This window comes from Passer domesticus, chromosome 2 (assembly GCF_036417665.1).
Source record: "Passer domesticus isolate bPasDom1 chromosome 2, bPasDom1.hap1, whole genome shotgun sequence".
NCBI lineage: Eukaryota > Metazoa > Chordata > Aves > Passeriformes > Passeridae > Passer > Passer domesticus.
The window spans coordinates 39,867,264-39,888,674 of NC_087475.1; the positions used below are offsets into that span (position 1 = coordinate 39,867,264).

The 21,411-nt window shown below is 40.9% G+C and overlaps 1 protein-coding gene across 2 annotated transcripts in view; it reads left to right on the top strand.

The window, feature by feature from the left end:
• Positions 1–3,588: 3,588 nt before the first annotated feature.
• The window catches only part of GGACT (gamma-glutamylamine cyclotransferase), a 28,694-nt gene continuing 10,871 nt past the window's right edge, over positions 3,589–21,411 (top strand). The window contains exon 1 of one of the 2 annotated variants that reach the window (XM_064408361.1): positions 3,589–3,723. The gene's annotated coding sequence lies outside the window, so the exon portion shown is untranslated. Of the gene's footprint in view, positions 3,724–5,237; positions 5,374–21,411 lie in introns of those variants that run through there. The other variant, XM_064408362.1, reaches the window with a different exon arrangement.

Consider the following 21,411-nt stretch of genomic DNA (forward strand, 5'->3'; position numbering starts at 1 on the left):
AACAAACCCCTGCATATGAAAACATAACATTCACATCCAGTTTGATTCATTGCTAGCTTGTTTGTGTTTCTGTAATGAACAGTAACAACTTCTTATTGAATTGAATTTTGGTGTCCTTCACTCCTATTTTAAAAAGCAATTCTAAAGCAACTGTTCCAACAGTGAGATTTATACTTTTTCCTTAAATTCGCAACAGTGAGATTTGTATTTTTTCCCTTAAGTTCCAGTTGCTGTTTCAAGCTGTAGGTGTTAGAATGTTAAATGTGACAGCAGTGTGTGTTTCAGTATGGTGAGTTTTTTTTTGTTTTGATATATTTTGATACTTATTTGCTGGTTCCTGCCTGTGTCCCATATTTCACATGAATATTGGTACACATACGTGTTGTTACATGTAGATTCCCATGTGCTTCTCAACTTGGCCCTTTCACTGAACAGTCCTCCCTTCCACAGCTCTTGGTGTTTTTCTAGCAAATGTGTGTTAATGAGGGCACGTTTAACTGGAAAAGACTAAATTTTGCTGGGAGCAAAAGTGAGATCACATGGCTGGATTTCTGCGACATAAAAGCTGAGGGAGCCAAATTTGTGTCATGGAACACCATAAGCAGCAGGTGCCACTAGTAAAGGGCACTTCAGACTGTGCTGGGCTCCACAATAACGTGAAGTGGTTGTACATAGGTGTAATGTTATAAACACAGCAACTTGAACTCTGTGCTTTAAAGGACTATATACCCCTCCAAGGAAGAGGATGTGCACAGCTGCATGGACTACTGAGCATTGGAGGACTGATTACCTTGTGTTAGAAAGTTGCACTGCCGTGTTGTGGCATGGGTGTTCAGTGTGTGTCAGTGATGATACATGTCAAGTGGTTCAGGGCTTTTTAAAATGAGTATTTTTGTTAGGAAAAATCCCTACAGGTATTGAAACTGGTAGCTTGTGATTTCTGAGCTGAACTTTTTTTATGTAATATTAATAATTTAGACTGCCAATGGTACGTTTCAATTTATTTTCAGCTGAGCAGGAAGTAAATACATTTGTAATGAAGCCACGAAATAAATTTGCATTTTGCTATATTTTTTTCGCATAGATTTTAATTGTGACAATGGTGTTTATTTTTGTAGTAAGTTTTTGATTCAGGGTTCTGCTACAAATCAGAAAGAAAACCTAATGGCCTGGCAGATTACGACTGGGACAGTCTTCCTCTTCGAGTAACAGTTCAAAATCTTGATTCGGCACGAGTCTATTGATGTTGAATGTGTGTGCCTAAAGAAACAAACAAAAAGCAGCACCTGAAGAAAGCAATGGAATACTTAAATAATTAATTCAGTCTCTAAAATGATAACATACAGAAAGCAGGAGCTACTGCCTCAAATGCTGAGCAACCTCCTCTGCCAAAATCAGATTTTTTACCCAGTGTGCAACAAATCAGTAATGATACACTTAAGAGAGACATTGATTATTAATTTCAAAGTTGCACAATCAGTGGTATTGCACAAATTACACAATAAGAACTTTTACACCATCAGAACTTTTTACTATTTATAGAATTTAGCAAACAAAGGAATTAGTGTTCCTTGGCTAAAAGTTACATAGTTCTCTTATTAACTGGTGTTCTTTTATTGGTTAATGAGTCTCTTGCTTCTCATGCTAATTAGTCCTGTGCTCAGTCTTTCTCTTCTTTGGGGTTGGTAATTTCTTGAGCTGGTGGTCACAATCTCCCCCCAAATCAATGATGGAATTATAATTTACCCAGTCAGAGCTGACTGCAGCACAATCACTGGGTTTATTAGTTCCTATTTTATCTTGGGAGTTCTGCCAGATATCTTTGTGGCCTGTAAATTCCATGTTCTTTGTGTCCACTATCAGTGGTACGTCCTCCTTCCCAAGCTTTGTTAACCTTCCCCTAGATCTGAGATCATTGAAGCATTTCAAGCTCTAAACCCTAACAAGGCAATTCTACCAAGTAATTTGTTTTTTCTAACACCTGGACATCACTTAGAGCTTGTTAGCTGTTATCTGCTCACAGATTGAATATCCCTTCTTGTTGATTAGGCTTAAAAGCATATAAAGAACAAACAGCAAAGAACATCCTTTCTTAAGAAAAAATTTATATATATTACATATACATATTTATATATGTTGTTTTGCAACAATCCCACCTAGTGTTATAAGTGGAAAATAATTATTGAATGGTAATTGGGTAAAAAAAGTGAATAGTCTATAATTTTATACAGATACAACCTGGCTTCCACTTAGTAACTAGTCAAGGAGGAGGAACTGACACCAAAATTTCACCTGCTGTTCCAATTACCAGGCTACAGAATGGTACTTGTATGCTCCAGAGAGAATCATAGAATATCCTGTGTTGGAAGGGACCCATAGGGATCATCCAAGTCCAACTCCTGGCCCTGCGTGCACAGGGCCATCCCCAAGAATCTCACCGTGTGCCCAAGAGTGCTGTCCAAAACACTTATTGATGCCTGACACTTCTCTGGTTACCACTTCTCTGAGGAGCCTGTTCTAGGGCTCAAACATCCTTTGGCTGAAAAAAGAGAAATTTTTTTCTGATATCCACCTTAAACTTTCCCTGACACAACTTCACAGCTTCAGGCCATCCTCTTGGATTCTATCGCTGGTCACCAGAGAAGAGATCAGTGTCTGCCCCCCTCTGTTTCCCCTCATGAGGAAATTGTAGACTGCAATGAGGTCCCCCCTCAGTCTCCTCCAGGCTGAACAGACTGCTCCTCATACGGCTTCTCCTCTAGACTCCTCACCATCTTCAAAGTCTTCCTTTGGACACTCTCTAATAGTTGAGTATCTTCCTTATATTGTGGCACCCAAAACTGCACACAATAATCAAGGTGAGGCCACCCCAGTGCAGAGCAGAGCAAGACAATCCCACTGGTGCTGCTGTGCCTGATGGCCCCAGGACACACTTGGCTCTCCTGGCTGCCAGGGCACTGCTGACTCACCATCCAGGTAAATTGACCCCCAGGGCCCTTTCTACAGCACCAGTAAAATGTTATCTCACTCTTATTCCTCCTATCAATGCATTTACTTTAAAGTGATTTACTGTGTGGAACCTTCACATGCTTTGCTAGAGAGCAAACTGATCCCTACGGAGGCAGCTTCAGGGAGTCTGGCTGGTAACTAGGAGCTGCCTGCAAAGTTGGCAACAGAAAGGCGCTTAGCACCCCCAGTTAAAAACTCCTGCTTCAGCAGGCTCAAGACCAATCTGTACGTGCAGCCAAAATCCCTTCCTACAGAGTAGTCAACAGCGTTTATAAAATAACAAAGGGGAGTTTTAAAGGTTCTCTAATGGCCAGATTGGCTGCCAAACGTTGCACTGCTCCACGCACATTCATTACGGCCTGCAGCAGGCGAGGCCCCGGCCTCGGGAGCGCCGGGCGCTCCTCCCGCTCTGGCAGCGGCCGCGGGGTGTCCGGCTCTCCCGGCCCCAAGCCCGGCTGGCCGCCCTGTCCGCGCTCCCGCCAAGCACGATCCCTCCCTCTGGCAGCAGGGCCGGCTCCGGCAGGCGGCTCAGACCAGCCATCCCGGCTCACGCCCGGGCTCCCCGCGCTGCCCCGTCCGCAGGGGAGGGAGCGCGGGCAGGCACCGCCCCACGCCCCGCTCCGCCCCGCCGCCTATTCCCCGGAGAGGCGCCCCGGGACGGGCAGAACGCGGAGGCCGCAGGCGGGAGTGGAGGCATACAGGCAGCGCTGGCGAGTGAGTGTCCCGAAGAGCGCCGGGCAGAGCGGGGCGGGGCGGCTGGGCCGGGGTCGGTCCGCCCTCGCCACACGTGATGCCGCGGGGAAGCGCTGAGGGGAAGCGGAGGTGCCGGCACGGGCTGCGGGAGGGCCGGCGGCGGCCCGGGGCTCTGCCGGCGGTGCGGCCCTGCCGGGAGCGCCCTGCCGGGGCCGGGCCGCGCTCCGAAAGCCACGTGGGAGCCGGCCCGGCCCCGGCGGCGGCGGGGAGCCGGCGGGCGGCTCAGGGCTCCGGCCGGGACAGGGGCACAGCAGCGCCGCAGTGTCCGCGATACAGCGGAGTGCGGGGAGAGCTGTCCCGCCGCTGGACCGGCCAAGGTGGTCGGGCCGTCCTCCAAACGGAACTGTTCATTGTGATCCAAATACTCCTTTTAGTAACTGACCTTTGCCCTTGTAGTGGGTTAGTGATGTGTGTTTGAAGAGCCAATACCTAAACTAGACGGAAAAGAGGAAGGAGCTCAGGTACCATAGACGCAGAGTTCAGCAGCAGGTGTCCCTGCCCACGGTGGGGATTGAAATTACATGTTTAAGGCCCCTTCCAACCCAAACCATTCCATGACTGTATATCCTTACAAGATAATATTTCAGAGCACTTCCTTTTTGCCTGCATTGCTTGGACCAGAATGTTTGGGGGGGGGGGAATTTTTATTTTTTTTTTTTTTAATTCTCCTTGGTTTTTCATTTTGCTATACTTTCATCCCCCACCTGTTCTGTATCTTTTTCCATTATAAAGTTTTTGGGTTTCGGTTAAGGTTAATTTAGTTATATCTATGTTAATTCTAGACAATTAACTTCCTCATTTTTTGCTTCAGGTATTTTTTAATTTGCTGCTTCTGTAATTTTTGCTATGCTTTGAAAATATCAAGGTAGCAACTTCTATAGAGCTGAACATACAGTGGCACAACTTAAATAGCTCCATGACCAAGTTGCTTCATGTAGAACTGTGTAAGGAATGGGCTTGTTTTATATACTCTCCAGCATAAGCGGGCAATCAACCTGGAAAAGCAATTTCTTGGCAATTAAAGTTGTTCATTGGGTGACAAAGGCCATTAAGAGAGGCATTAAATTTCACATCTCTGAACAAAACATGGGCAAATTTCCATCATTCTTCTCCCCTCCTCTTGAGAGAAGTCTTAAAAACTTAGACTGACTCGGCAGAATATTTAACTGGCACTCATCTCCTGCCCTCGTTCTATCAGAGCTGCCAGTCATATGAACACTGACATGTCTTGTTACCTAAGTGTAGAACAGCTTTCTCCTGCCGTGATTAAATAAATGCTAAACAGAACAGATGTCTCTTTTACTGTCTGTCTCAAAACCTGAATTTTCAAAGACGTTACATGTTAAACAAAACCAAAAATGGCCTTTCCGTGCATTGCTAATGTTTTAAAATCCGCACCCGACTGCTGACAAATAGTAACTACTTGATATGTGCATCACACTTCATTTTCCTTGGGTTCTTGCAGCCTGTTTGCTCCTCACTTTCCAAATTAGCGCGGTTTTCTGCCATCAGCTTTGCAAGCAAGTTTCTTTGAGCTTGTTCACGAGTTTGTTTTGAGGAATACGGAACACAAATTCGCTCCATCACGGAAGAAAGCCTGTCATGTTGTTGGTACGTGTCATGTCATCTACTCCTTATAGCTTTTCTTTTTGCTGACTGTATACGTGTGATTAGAGTTTTCTGTTGCTCATTTTCTCCTATCATTCAGCACAGAAATATTGTTTAGAGTGCTTTATTTACTGCAGTGTCTCCTTTTTATCCTTTAGAAAGGCTTTCCTTGGCTGATGTTTGACATGGAAATCTAAGTGCCTCTGGAGAGTAGAGGGCACAAGCAAGGCCTGGTTTGCAGCAGATATCCTGCTGTCTCTGCCACCAACTGTTCTGCTGAGCACAGCCTCTTCCCTTGGAAAGTGTCATCTAGCATTGGCTTTAGCCCTGCTCTGAGTGGGAGGCTGGGCTAGGTGACCTTCACAGGTCCCATCCAACCAACATTCCTCCAAGTCTGGCTCTACATTCTCATAACTCCCAACAGTAACCCAACTGTCTATTTTAAAGGAAGTTTCCTATTGAAAATTACTTTCATCTGACTGCTCATGTAACCCTGGGTTTTACCAGCTCTGCTTCTCTTGTTTAGATGGTTGTGTTTGTTCTTGGGGAACTTCAGGGAAATAAGGTTATGTGACTGCCTGATCTACCTTGTGAATGTGCAAGTGTAAGTGCAGGCACAAAGGTATAGTCATGGGGGTGTCATGGAGTGAAATAAGAGAGTAAATTCCAGGGGTACATTGTGGCATTTGCCTTCTGCTGCTAGCTCTGGTATGCTTTTACTCTCTAATGGATTAGCCAAATTATTTTTCTGTAATTGAATTTTTCTGTAGTGAATGCTATTAATAGTTACTGTTGGTAGAAGAAAAAGACACTACACTGTGGTTTTTGCCAATTCACTTTTGGAGCAATGCACTTTTCTGTTCCTATTCAAGTCTTCTTGTATGTCTCTCACACTCTGAAAGTGCTTTGAACTCAAACCTGGTCAAATAATTTTCATAATGCTTTTGATTTAAGTAGAATTTAATGGGAAACTCGAATGACGTTTTAAGTGACATGAACTGCTTAAGAAGAGAGCATGTGCTGTAACAGAACACATTTTCTATTTGAACTGATGCTACCTTTTGTTTTCTCATCTTCCATAGATTTGTTGCAGTATTCCGACAGAAAGGGTAATTATTGCATAGATAATTGAGTAAGAGACAGGGGAAGTGGATGGACCCAGTCATGTCATTGGGTTAGCAAATGTAACACCCCTTTCCATTCTGTCTCTCCAAAGAGGATGTTTAATACCTTTTTTCTTTAGAAATTGAGCTATTCAGGCGGTAGTAAATCACTGTTCTTAACCCAGAATCAGCAGCTACCCAGAATTTTCTGCTCTTTTTCACTGCAAAAGTTTAATTACATTTTATGGACCGTGTCAGATACAGCTCTCTTTTCCCCACTTCCAATTAATGTTAAAGAAGGATGGGCTGTACCAGGATAATATCATGTCCTATTGATTTACCATTATGGTATTGTTGAAGAATGGCCTTTACATTAAGATTCTTGGCCACTGTGATTTCTCTAAGTGTGTCAGCTATTCGCTCTTAACATCTTGACAAAACATATTCGATATCGCTGTCACTCCTGATTTCTCTGTCTTACAAGACACCTCTTTTCCTTTGAAATTACCTACATAACCACCTCTCTCTGCAGTGTTTTGACTGTAATTGCTCATGACCTTTACCAACAGCCAGAGTTACCATTGTATTGCTGGCATTCTGGCAGAAGTTCTTGGTCACGTAGAATTGCTTTGTCTCATCCTTTCCCTCAAGCACTGCTTTGTTTCCAGTACTGTGAGTTGCTACTAAATGCAAGGGGGATCACCCCGCCTGTGCCAGGCTTCAGTTGAGTGAGAGTAGCTGTATTAGAATAAAGCTGCAATTTGAAAAATTGTGCTGTCAGTTAATACCAGAGTAACTGCAAGTCTCTGTATCTTCTTTCTCTCCCCTCATTTTGTGTAGTCTGATGCAGCCCACAACTTTTATCACGGCAAAATTCAGGTTGGAAGGCACCTGGGGAGTCACTCATCCAACCTCCTTACTCAATGCAAGGTTGTTTGTGTGGCCAGACCACGTTGCTCAATGTTTTATTCAGCATGTCTTGAAAACATATAGGGATAGAGACTACACAACACCTCAGGGCAGCTTGCTTCAATTTTTGTCTGTATCATGAGAAGGCTTTTCCTTGCATCAAGTTGGGGGTCTCTCTTTTTTTTGGTTTCTACCTCTTGCTTTTCATCTCTGACATGCACCGCTGTAAAGATGCTGGCTGTGTTTCCTGAATAGCCACAGGTATGGGAAGACTGCTATTAGGTCAGTCGAAATTCATCTCTTCTCAAGTTTAAAAGGCTGTTCCTGAGCTTATTTTCGCAAGGCAAGTACTCTCGCCCGATGGCTGTCTGAATGCGCTGCAGTTTCTCCATATTTTTTCTTGTTTTGGGCCCCAGAGTGTGTGCAGTATTGTAGGTGTGGTCTAGTGAGTGTCAAGTAAAGGGAGAGTGTCACTCCCCATAATCTGCTGGTTGTGTTCCCATGAATACAGTGCAGCTGCTTGCTGCCTTGGCTGCTTACTTTGTTCAGCAAGGTGTATTCATGAGTCCTAAGGTAAGGATGTGTAAGGTAAATCATTGAGGTGTCAGAGGAAACATGGATGCCAAACAGTATCATGTTGACTGCTGTGCTGCACTTCTGGCTGAGTCTTGGCTCCAACAGCAGTCAGGGTTGTAGCCCTCCTTTTAGTGAGGAAGCTGATGCAGATAGTAATTTCTCATCATGTGTCTAGAAGTCTTGCTGTTTACTTAGTATTCCAGAAGTGTTAGGAATGTTTGTTGGCATTATGTTACTTGCTGGTAAAAATATCATACACACTTTCAGTAGTGTTTTGGAATGGTAGTTTAAAAGACTTCTCTCTTCTTCAAAATACTTTTTTTACACCTGATCTAGACTCAAATCTTGTATAGTTTCTCTTTTGTATCTCTCCATATCTGGTCCTCTTTAGCCTGGAGAAGAGACATCTAGAAGAGAGGAAGGACCTCATCAGTGTCTGTAAGTATTGAAGGGAGAGTGCCAAAAGGATGGAGCCAGGTTCTGCTCAGTGGTGCTGAGCAATAGGACATGGGCAGACACTGGTGCACAGGAAGTTCCACCTAAACATAAGGATGAATTTCGTTACTGTGCAGGTGACCAAGCACTGGAACAGATTGACCAGAGGGGTTGTGGAGTCTCCCTTACTGTAGATACTCGAAAACCATCTGGTTGTAATCCTGTAAAATGTGCCCTAGGATAATCCTGCTTGAGCAGGGAGGTGAGACCTGTAACCCACTGTGGTCCCTTCTGTAATAAATAGGTGTGATTTGTGCTGATAAAGTTGAAACAGTAGTCAATATTAATACAGTAATTAATATTTAGAAATAATAAAACAGTTAAAGTATAATGCCAAAAGAGGGAGAGGAGGGGCTCCCCCCCCCCTTTCCTGCAGATGTTCAGAATAGGAAGAAGCAAGAGATAACTATTACTAAATTTAGTTGGAAGAGAGGAAAATTTGGTTGGACATCAAGAAAATGTTAATTATATGAGATTTATTGTTTTGATGCTAGAATATAAGATTGGCTTACATTATGTTGGCTTTGCCTTACATTATACCAGCTTGGTGTGCATGTGTAATCCAAAAGGTGAATCAAAGGACGCCGAGGAAGAGGAGAGGCCTTCATCAGGGACAACCCCCAAAGAGTGGTGCACCTAAAAGAGTGGAGCATGCGTGGTAAAAGGTGATGATGAGGGTGGAGATACAAAGTGTGACGAATTGAAAATGGGAGGAGATGGTGATGATGTACAGTATAAAAAGGGGAATTTTGGTCTTGGCAATTTGTACGTGAGGTGATGGGGGTCCAGTCCTGCCCTCCGTACCCCGCGCGGTTCTTTTTGCTTATGCGCTATAATCAGAAACACAATTATTCCTTATCATAATCAAATTATATTGCCAATATTTTGAGTGTATTCAATTTTATATACTTTTAAGCTACTACATTAAAATTGCCGCTACATTTAATTTTGTTGGGTTTCTTTTATGATGGGTTAATTGGGCAAATATAACACTTCCAACTTGACTCATTCTGTGGTAGCCTGGATTTCATCCTGTACTTCTGCTGCCCCCTTTGCATCTCAGGTACTAAATGTTGTCTACACATCTTGTGAAATATGTCAAGTTAGTACATTTTGCCTTCTGGTGGGCAGGCTGGTTTGTGTGCAGGACTTTCAATAGTTAAGGTTTTATTGTTTCTGCTGACATGTGGTACTGATAAGAATCATGAGTGTGTATCTCAGCACTGCCCCCTTCTTTAGTCTACTTCCCAAGATGACAGACTTGCGTTTGAAATGTTGAGTTTCATTTGTAGTTGCTGACAAGAGATGGACCTCACATCTCTTTAAACCAAATGGTGAAGCCTGAGTGACCCCCCTGGATTCTGAGCTGTAAGAAATTAAATCAAGGTGAATGCTACCCTCTGGCTCATCAAAGACTATTTATAGCATTCTTTCTGCATCCATTTAATTGAACCCAAGTGTTTGTTGTTTGCACATCAAACTAAGCTAGGCTATGGACACTGAATTTTACCACTGAAATCAGTATGTCATTTTAATTGCCTATGGATTCTGTGCACTGCAAGTTCTGTAAACAACAGTTTTATTCTTGGTTGGAGCTCAGAATGTGTGAATTTTTCTAGAAATCAAAGGTAAAAAGTTAGATCATTTTCCATCAGGCCCAGTCCGCATATACGTTAGTACTGAAAGCTTGAAGAAAAATAGAAACAAACAAATTTTCTTCAAAACATGGCTGAGAAAAATGGTCTTGGAAGTGAGAGTGTAAGTAATGAGTGAGAAATAAGGGTCTTATTCTGGTTTTCTGTTGAAGGAATGGTGTTTGCAGTGGTTTTGAATGACAGGTAGACCTAGTGATGTCCTCCTGCCTAACTCTTGCCTCCCTTTTGTGATTACATTCTTTTGGCCTCTGTTTTTATGTATTTTCTCATCTTTTACTAAAAATTGTATGATGGCAATATGTGGAATGAGTGCTGGAATATGTAGTCATTGTGGGGATTTAGCCACCTCACCCAGACTGCGAGGACATTATTCTACAATGGTTCTTGTTAGTGTTTTAACTTGAGGAAAAATGGAAATTCCTGTGTGGATTTTGTGAAAAGCCCATGGGGAAAAAAACAGGGGAAATGTTAAGTGTCTAGAGAAGGAGCTTGATAACATAAGCATCTATAGTAACTAATCTAAGAGAAAATTACTAAATTCAGAGTTTTTATCTCGGAGATCAGAAGGAAGGACTAGTTGAAAGATAAACTCACCAGAATATGTAAGTAGAACTCAAGACAACTGAAAAAAAGAGTTTTCAGTGATAGTAGTTTGGTGCAGATGATCAGATGAGGGATGAAAGAAATATACTTGCCATGATTGTCAGCTGAGATATGATGGTTGTGGATTTATTGACAGGAATAGAAGGAGGATAATAGGTATTAATTTCTTTATTCCCCTGATTGCATTCCTTCACAGGTGCTCTAGGGAAACTGTGGCTTGAAGAACATCTTAGGCCCAAACTTATTTCTGGCAAAATAAGAACTCTGAAGAGGATGGGACAAGCCAACAGAAGCTAGGAAATTGAGGGGAAAAAATTATTAAAAATTACTATGTAGAAAACAATCTCGGAATGAATGTCATCTTTCAGATATGTTTGAGTGTATATCAATTGCTGTTGATCTTCTTCAATGCGGTTTTTAGTGAAGCCATCAAAACTTAGATTTTCTATGGAATGAGTAAGTAGGAATGTGAGCTCGGTGTTCCAGGATGTTTTCACTGAGAAGACATGGAGTACAGCACACGTATGGAGTGTGGCTTCATGTACTGTGAAGCAGTGCTTCAAAAGTCCTGTGCTGCTTGTGCGGTACAGAGATCATGCTTGGTAAGTATTAGGATGGGATGTGGGCATAGGAGAACAACTAAATTTAATTTTGATGAGATTGCATTGACCCTGCACTGTATTACTAAAGTGTATAAATAACTGAGAAACTATATGAATGGAGAGGAATGTTTCAACACAATTTATGGAGTGGAGCTCCAGGCTTGATTTTGCCTTAGCTGAAAATTACATAGGGAGTAAATCCCAGCAGGATGCTTACCATGCACATAGACATTTCACACATCAAACCTGCTCCAAGGCTGCAGTCCTTGCTGTGATGTAGTTCAAATATACCTGCTATGAAAACTTTCAGGATATGAATCCAGCCACAGGCCAAATCTTACCGAAGCTTTCTGAAGCTCATTTCAGAAATGATAAGTAACACAAAGTTACATACTCAGGAACTGTCTGGCTGGGGAGAGTGCCCAAAGGGAAGGTGATAGGAAGGGCTCAGAAAGAAGACTCTCTGCCTTCTGTGGACTCTGTAGATAGAAACAGTTCTCTTAACTGTTATCTCTAGCAGGGGTCTGATTCAAGGGAGAGTGAGCATAAAAGAAAATCAACCTTTAAGAGATTTAAATTATATTACAGGTTAGTGATTTATTTCTTTATTTTGATTCAGCTGTCCTAAGGTAGTGGGCCTTACTTTATTATTTGGGTTCCAGGCATGATTAATGTCTCATTAAGGTGAATATGTAAGTGGTTACAGGAAGCCTCAGGAAACCTGCTTAACAGAAACAAAACATCTTTGAAAAGACAGCAGGTGAGCTGAGAAAGAAAAGGATTTGATAGTGGTTTTTCCATCTTTCTAGTATGAGACTTCTTACTGAGATATACTGACTGGCTGGTTATTCCTCTCTCTCCTCTTCTTGTTTATATTTACCTTTATTTATCTTGTCAAAATACCAAGAAATTTAGGTCAAAATATATCTGGATCCATCTGTTCATCTAGTCTGTTCTTTTACTGCTAGTAGTTATTATATCTTTTAATTAAGTACGCTTAGTGACAGTTTACTGTATTAATGGAGGACATCAAGTATCTTTAATTTTGGACAGGAGGAACTTAAAAATTTTCTTCATAATTCCTGTATAACAAAATAATCTCTTTAATTTGTCGTATTGTAGTCTATATATCTTAACCTGTAACTTTTGTTGCAGTATTGGTTTAGGTGGAAACTGAAATCAGGCTCTGTATTTTAGCTATTTTTAGCAGAGGTTTATTATCATTGCAGTCTGATTGTGAACGCAGGATGTGTTTATTCACTGACATGCAGATCAGTGAATTTTGTTAAGTGTAGTTATTATTTTGATCAAATAACTTTGTGCTCTCAATCTGATGACGGACTGAGAAAATTATCAATTCCGTGATTGACCTTTCAGTTCTAGGTTTGTGAAACATTTTTATTGGTTTTGGGGGCACTTCTTTTGGGGAAATTTTGAGATTGACCATCAGTGTGGCTGCGACCAGATTTTAAGCAGAGTCTGGAGAGTGATGCAGCACCAGAGCTGGTAGATATGATACTAGATGGAAGGAACAGATAATGTTCCCTTTAGGATAATTTGTCTTTCACGACCCTTCTGCCACATCAGGTAGTTTGGTTTGACATTAGATAGGTCAAAACTTAATCTACTGGGCTAATTTCTGAGATTCTATATGGGATGGATTATTTATTTGACATCTGCCCCACCCCTCTGTGGTTCTGTGTGCCAGCCCATTAAACCATCAGCACAACTAAATTATCAGCTGAGCTTTTACTTCAGATAGTAGTGATGCTTTGGGAGTTTAATTAGGAAAGAGCGTTAGGAAATATTTTCATTGACAGTGGACTCATTGACTCTTAAGCTTGATGATTTTTATCTCTTAATGTGAATAAACTCCCCAGTAATCTTCTACTTTTGTGATCTGTAAGCACTGCAGTACTAGCAGCACGCAGAATTTAGTGTTTACTTAGACAGCTCTGGTTGGATCCCAACTCTCATTATTTCTGTCTTGTGGGCAAAGCTGTGCAGATGCAGCTTTTGTAGCATGTTTTCTGAGCTACCACGATACAATCACTTGGCTGCCTAAGAAATGTGTACTAGCTTACAGTGTTCTTTTTGATAAAACCTGTGACACTGCTGTGGATTACACTGATATGTATGTGCAGTAGTTTACCTGTGAATCACATATGCAGTGGGTGAAGAAATGTGTGTATAAGATTGTTTACTGTATGTCTAGAAAAACAGCAGCATCTCTTATTGCCACATCAGCAGCTTAGAGGAAAACTATGTATGGGTATAGATTTTTAATGGTACCATATCAAAGTGATGTATCTCACCAGCATGCTATCAATAGAATAAAACCTATATGCCTATAAACAAAATATAATTTATATTTTAAAATCTTTATTAAATAGCAGTTGTTTCAGAACTACTTGGAATTAAAATCTGTTATACCTGTGATCTAAAAACAGTTTTGGGGATGAAAAATAGACACAACCAGAAGGGTTATTTTGTGCACTCAGATTTATAGTGGCCTTTATATACAATATCTAAACCAGGATGGCTGTCTTAGAAGCCTCAAGGCACAAGTGTGTGCAGCTTCCTCCCTGGGGAGCAGAAGTTTGAGTGGGAATGGTACCTGTGAGCTGTGCATCTGTTCTTGAGGCTGCGGTGTCAGAGGCTTTGGTTGTTCATGCACTTTGCCTTCTTTAGCTGCTTTTATCAGCCATAGGTAGGCTGGCACTGCTCTGCCTTTGAGCCAGTCATTCCCTGCCTGCGCCAGATCCAACCAAAGCCAGCTGCAGGACTAACAAGAGTCTTTGGCCTGAGTTCAAGAAGCATTTGCGCAAAGCTCTCAGGCACATGGTGTGATTGTTGGGGTGTCCTGTGCAGGGCCAGGAGTTCTACTCGAGGATCCTGATCAGCACCTTAAACTCAGCATATTCTGTGATTCTGTGATCTCCAAGGAAGTAGAAAAATTAGATTAATGCCCTTTGTCCCAAGGGCTCTAACCCACATCCCATTTGGTCTTGTTTGGCCTTTTGAAGTTAGATCACAGTACAGAAAGCAATGCAAGATTCATGGGATCAGAAAGCACTCAGTGTAGCACCTCAGGATTCTATCTCTGAGTGTATTTAGGAGGCACTGCATGGAGTAAGAAGGGCTGGGAATCCAACATTTCATTTGCTGTTCGAGGTTGTTACTATTTGCGAAAGTAAATTTCAAAAATCAAGTAATTGCATAATGTACCATCTATAAAGAGGCAGGGAGTGGGATCTATACTAGAAACCTCTCCTTGAGGTAACAGGAATCTACTGACTAGACCTCAAAATTGGTCTCTTGCAGTCTTCATGAGTCCGGTGTTCCTTTCCATGTGTAGCATATGATTTAAACTGCCTTTTGTGTTTACTTTTAAAGGAGGGCTAAGAGAAAGTCTCATCCATTTCCTTGGCAAAAGGCAAGTTTTGCAGCAGTGTTATTTCTGATAGAGGTTTGCTGTCTTGCTGTTGAGGATAGGCAGTAGTGAAGGATTCCTAATTAGCCAGTTACCTACACTCTTCCTGGGCACCCTGCTTATCAGGAGATGGATAGTCTTCCTAATGTCCATCTTCAGAATTTGAGCTTATTGGATCTTCTGTTAAAGCAGATGTGGAAAGAAGCTTACAGCCTCTTTCTCTTCCAGTATGCTTTCATATACTTAAAGGCAGGATGCTGTTTTCTCTAAAAGAAGTGATCACAGTACAGGCTCTCTATTTTTATTGTTTTCTTCTGTAAGTTTTGGTTTCCTGACCTGTGATTGCTCTCTCTGTCCAGCTGATAAAGGTTCTTTACACGTAGTGCTCAAAGCTGGGCTCAAAGCTGGCTGGATTAGAGCAGGATATTTTTTCCAGCCCTACTGTGTTGTTGACTCATGTTGACTTCATAACCATTGTAAATGTCATTTTTTTTTTCTGTGGAAATGCTGTTACACCAATATTCCCCCAGATTTTGTTTATGTGGTTGATTATTCCTGGCTTAATCTTAGAACTTTGTTCTAGCCTTACCTGAACAGCTGCTGCAGAGCAGCAATTGTGCAGGGGCTTGTGACTGTCTCATTAGCCTTGTGCACATCATTCAGTACTTTCATTACTGGTGCTTCCCTGCTACTGGATTGAATATAACAAATCCTGAGCATATGTTCAGTTTGAGATTAACCTCTGATAAAAATTAACTCGTCTTTCTAAACAGTTTTGGAGTTCTTTTTTTTTTTTTTGTGGAGGTTTTTTGTTTGGTTGTTGTTTGTTGGGGTTTTTTTGGTCTAAATACCAGCAGTTTTTGTTAAATCATGTTTTTCTAGCTTGCTTGTGGGAGTGTTGTGAGCATTATCAGTGTCAAAAGTTCTACCAAGGTCAAGACAAAGTAACTGGTATAGATCTAAACAGATGATTTCTTTTCAGCATCTGCACATTTTACCAGTGCTAGAGATGAGAAACTGTGTCTGTGTGCATTCTAAATATTAGGTTTTATTACTAAAAGGTCTTCACCCCTTCTTTGTTCTGTAGGAGCTGACATTGGAAATAGTGTGTATCTCCATTCAAGTGGTGTTCCCTAGGTCTGCCTGGCAGTCTTTTGTGGTGGAGGGCACATCAGGCCACTCTGCTGAGCAGCTCCAGATCAACCTTTGTGACCTGTGTATTACTTTACCTGTTGTCCTTCTGCTCCTGTGCATATGAGCACATTCTGAGCCAGTGACCACTGAATACTTGTATCTTTTGGGAGAAAAGGGTCCTCTAAGGTGTTTTTTCTTATTTTTCCCTGTTAAAAAGGAATAAGGAGCTAGGGAGTCCTAAAACAATTAACACCTTATTTTACAGAAAACTGCTGGTGTTTGGTTTGGGGGATTTGTGTTCTGAAATGCTGAAGCAAACAAGTGGTGGTGTTATAATAAACAAAACTTGCCTGCAAAACCCATCTAACTTGGTTAACCCACCAGACTTAGGCTGTCTCTTTGAAAAATTACTGATTTATGTTAACATCTTTTAAATCAAGCATTGAGGACAAGAACTGCTTTTTCTTAATGACTTGTATCCCTTTTCCCAAGTTTAAGCTTTTTTCCTGCTTTTCAAAACATGGCTGTTTTGAACCCATTCTTTATATGGGTTGATGTTATTTGATACCATTATTCAAGGTTGTACTACTTGCCTATCTTCCTTTTAGGGGATTTGGAAGTCTGTCATCAAAAAGCTGGCCCCACAGATCAGCCTAGAGGTAGTAAAGGCCTTGCGGACACATAGGGATCTCCTCCAAACATTGTTTATGAATCCTAGAAATGCACTCACCTGAAAATAATTCCTGTATCAGGGTTAGCTTTCTGTTCTAGCTTTAAAATCCATAGTGATTGCACTAAAACCTGTAAACTTGCACCAATGGAAGTGCTTCTATCTTAACTGAAAAAAGTACTGAAAGACAATATGACTTCTGGAAAGTCCACTGCAGGAAACCCACTCATAGGAAGGGAAGTGTCAGTCTGAGTAAGTTTTTACATAATTAATTATAAATATCTTGATCACATCTTCCTTTGTTTGCTGATAGAGAATTTTCTGCCAAAGTAGAGACTCCTAACTAAACCTTTTGATCCTGAAATACTGCATTTGTATGTTATAATACAGCATTTTCTATCTTTCTTGTATAACAAGCTTATGACTTATTTTTTCCCCAGGAGTTCAAGATTCTTTCACTTTATTTGAAATGCTATATTAAAAGAAAAACATAATACAACTTAAATCTTATACCAGTTAATCTAACTGCCAGTCATAATTCCATTTGGGCTTTGGAAAAAGCTGAGGAAGTTTTCATTTTCTTGTGCCCATTATCTAAAGATTAGAGCAAATAAATGCATGTACTTTCTCATTAAAAAAATACAGGGTCACCAGTTCTGTCAATTTTTTATCAGCTCGATTTTGGTGATAGAGTGGAAAGAAGGAGACACTGAAATTAATTAAATCTTCTGTGATATTTAACTTTTTATTTAGTGTCTTGGGGAGCCCCAAGCAATAATCAATCAAAATCACTCCCCTCTGTCTATTCTCAGGGGAACTGTAATAATAACCAATTAATACAACCCTAAACTGGACAGAGAGGTCTTGATTAACCCCTACAAAAATTGATTGCAATTAGCAAAATTCTAGTGTAGCGGCAATCACCAGTTAAAGTGTTTTTGCAAAAAAAGGTTTACAATTTAGCTTTCTTGAAATACTGAAATACAGCAAAATTTTCACTTGTTCAGGCCCTTTTTGACCGTGTCTAAGGGATGAAGCTTTTAGACACCTTGAGACTCATTTTTAAAATGACCTGCCATGGTCAGTTAACTGATAATGTATCAATTAACAAAAAAAAAAAATCTATGTGCATTGCTTGCCTTAATTTTCTACAATTCTGCTTCCTTTGAAGTATTACTGCTCTAAAATCAAAGCATGCACACACACCACTGCAGACTGTTTTAGAAATATATGGTGTTATTCTGGTGACACCAGGTGTTGGAAGTAAAAAATGTAATGCATTATGTATTCAGAAGCATGCCTTTACTAATTGATAGTTATTGTGGGGTAAATGGTGAGCTAGTGAGAGTTTGTAATTTGCCAATCATTTATCTATTTTGAAAGAAATACTCATGTGCTGAAAGTCAGAAGTTATTTGATCATTACCTGTCTTTTTAAGTCATATGAAAAAGACAAAATGTCGTATGATTTCTCTTCTTTCTGTTTTAAGTATTATACTGTTTCTTGATTTACATCTGGCTCTCTAATTATATTATTTAATTTTTTCTCAGTTAATTAGCATCACTAAGTGAGTGTTTGCTTAAGGAATGCAGAAGTGAAATTAACTGAAACTTCCAGATGTCCCTAGATACTGTCAAGTCTGGGAGAAATGCTGTTCAGAATAATAACATTATTCCTGTGTGTGGGCATTGGGAGTTGCCCGAGTCTCCTGTACTGGACAGTATTTGGGTGGGGAGAGTGGCACTGGGAGGGCACTGATTGATTTGTTCAAGAACTGAAACGTAACTTCCTATGGCCAAGTTGGACTAAAGAGTTATTTAATAAAGTTCTGTGCATTTTCAATATTCTGTGAGTAATGCTTATCTTTAATACTTTACAGGTAGCATCATTTTAACTCCAAAAATACAATTTTTGGTTAATATGTAAAAATCATCCCTTCTTATTCCAGTTTTTCATTGTCAAATGCATTTGGAGTGAGGGTGTGCCAGTGTTCATCCAGAACTACTCCTTCAAACTCCCAGGCTGTATTTGCTATGAGCCAAGACCTTTCAGTGTGAGCAGTCTGTTTGTGGTGCTGCTTGTATTTACTGGAGGCTGTTCCCTTTATTTGTGGCATTAAAATAAATTATAAGTCGTGCTTGTCAATTTATTTTAGTAGGAGCAAAGTTGCTCACAGGAACAGCAGTTGGTTTTTATATTGTGTATCAGTTTTTGCTGAGGAGTATATGTTGAAAATGTCTGCTGATCCCAGTGCAAGAGGAAGCTTTTCACTTAGAAGGATAGGGAAGTCTTGGGACTTGCTGTTCCCTGTCCTACTTATCCTGTTCACTCACAGTGAAATTTGAAAAAGCATGAGGAAGTGAATTGGAGGGTACTCTGCATACTACTGGATATTTGGGATCTATTTGGAGAGGTCGGATTCCAATAAAATAGCAGCATGTATGAATTGTTTTCTTATTTCCACAGCATACCCTGAGAAAGCAGGAATATAGCAATCCATTGTCACTTCTGCCTCATGTCTCATGGTATGGACCGGGAACAGTGGCGGTTTCCCTTTCTGTGCTGAGTTCTGAGCATCCCCTTTGTTCTGCTGGTGACAGCTAACGTAGCCAGTTTAGCCATCCTCGTTTCTCATCACTTTGGCCTGTATTTGGGGTGTGCAAGGAGGCTGTTGGGGGGAGATACTAAAGCTAGTCAGAGGATATGCTAATTTATAATGGTGGCTTAATCTCCTTTGCATGGGACCTGCTCCAGTCCTAAATTGGCTACATCTTAAGATGTAGCTTGAGGCATTCAGAACATTTTATATTGTTATATTGCCTAATTCACGCGACTTTTCTCAGCACAAACTCTAGATTGATGGAGAGGTGTAGTTGGACACTGTCCTAGATTTCAGTGCCTTAAGGTATGTGAGTTTATTCTGATGTGCCCACAAAGTAACTTGGAAGGCTTATGTCTCTAGAATGCTAATTATATTTTTAAAAATTTAAAAGGTCCTTTTCAGCTGCTCTATATGCTGTCGTGATGCAGAAATGTATCACAGATGGAAACCACCTGGTTTGTAAAAGTAAAATCCTTCACAGGAGCCATTAGAGTGTTTCCAGAGCAGGGTGACCCGGGTGGTAAAAGGCCTCAAGGGCAAGACTTGTGAGAAATGGCTGAGGTCACTTGGTTCATTCAATGTGGGGAAGAGGAGGCTGAGGGGGGACTTCATCACAGCCCATGGGGGGCAGTGGAGGGCAGGTGCTGATCTCTGCTCACCAGTGACAGGATACGAGGAAGTGGGATGAAGCAGGAGAAGTCCAGGCTGGGCATTAGGAAAAGGTTCTTCACTGAGAGCGTGACTGGAACAGGCTCCCCAGGGAAGTGGTCATGGCTCCAAGCCTGTCAGAGATCAAGGAGAGTCTGGGCAATGCTCTTAGTCAAATGGGTTGGCTTTAGGCAGTCCTGTGAGGAGCAGAGAGTTGGACTCTGTGATTCTTATGTGTCCCTTCCTGATTCCTGTATTGCCTTCAAATGATGAGTGCCTCAGAAGCTCCTGTCTGTGGTCCCCAAGCTTGCACTTTGTATCATTAAAAGTCATCTTACTTCATTACACAGTTCTTAGGACATCGCATGTGGCTGTGGCAGGAAATGATGCTCTTCTGGATGCATCACATACAGATGTGGTAGGCACACAGCTAATTACTATAGTATGATGACTAAGAAATAAAACAACATTGATTCCTGAGGAATATGACTGGTAACTTTTGTCTGTGCTTATCACTTCTTATTTTAATATAGTCCATTATAATCTTCCCTTAACTTACTCCTTGTTCCTAGACAGGTCTTCCCTATGACTTGGTCTGGAGATGTTTTCACTGATTATTAAATAATGAACTCCAAGCTCACTGTGTTATCCTTGTCAGAGTAGGTTGTTTAATGACCCTGGCCTGGCTTTTTTGCATTCAGAACCACATTGCATATTAATCCCTTTCTCATTTACTTCCAGTACTTAATTCTGTTCTTCTTCCTTTATCAAGTTACTATCAGAAATTCTTTCTCAAAGGTCACTGAAGAGAGGCTGCCGAACATTTATAAAGCCGTTTTCATTTATGTAAATATTTTATTTGTAAATAATTGGCTCATATAAGTTAATATTATGTAATCCTGTAACAGTCTTAGCCCTGCTATAAGATGCCCTTCATTAAAGCTTCCTTCCAAGCATTCTGAAAGGAGAACTGGCAAGGAGACCTTGAATTAGAGTAAATTCTATGTGTCATCATAAAACCAAAATATCTTTTATCTGCAATTGCAAATGTGTATGTAGGGATAGGGAATTATTTCCATCAGAAATTCTTGTGAGACTTTTGTGGCTCTATGAGAAGATTTAAGGGGTTGTGTAGCTGGTTTTCCCCATTTTCCAGTAAATACAGATCTTACGGACCTGTGTTAAATTTTGCATTAGACTACAGAACCTGTTTCTGCATCAGAGACCAAACCACTCTTTACCAGAAAATAAACATTTAATTTTACAGGACACACACACATTGGAGATTTCTTGTCTTGCTTTGACTCTACCAGGCAGGAAGACACTTGAGTTTGGTCAGTACATTTTATAGATTTGAAAGCAAATACTCCAGTGCCTTGCTAAGTGCTATTTCAGGCTATTTTGGACGTCCCCAGAATATGTATTTGTTTCTTCTGTGTAGAAGATGGGAGGCCAGTAAATGTATTTACTTTGGGATAAGGATGCATTCCCTGTTGCATGAGGTATGTTTCAGAATTCATTGCAGGAATTTGCAAGTCATTCTTAGACAGCAAAAATCAAGACCAGGACAGTTGAAATAACTCATTAATTCTATTTTCATGATGATCTGTG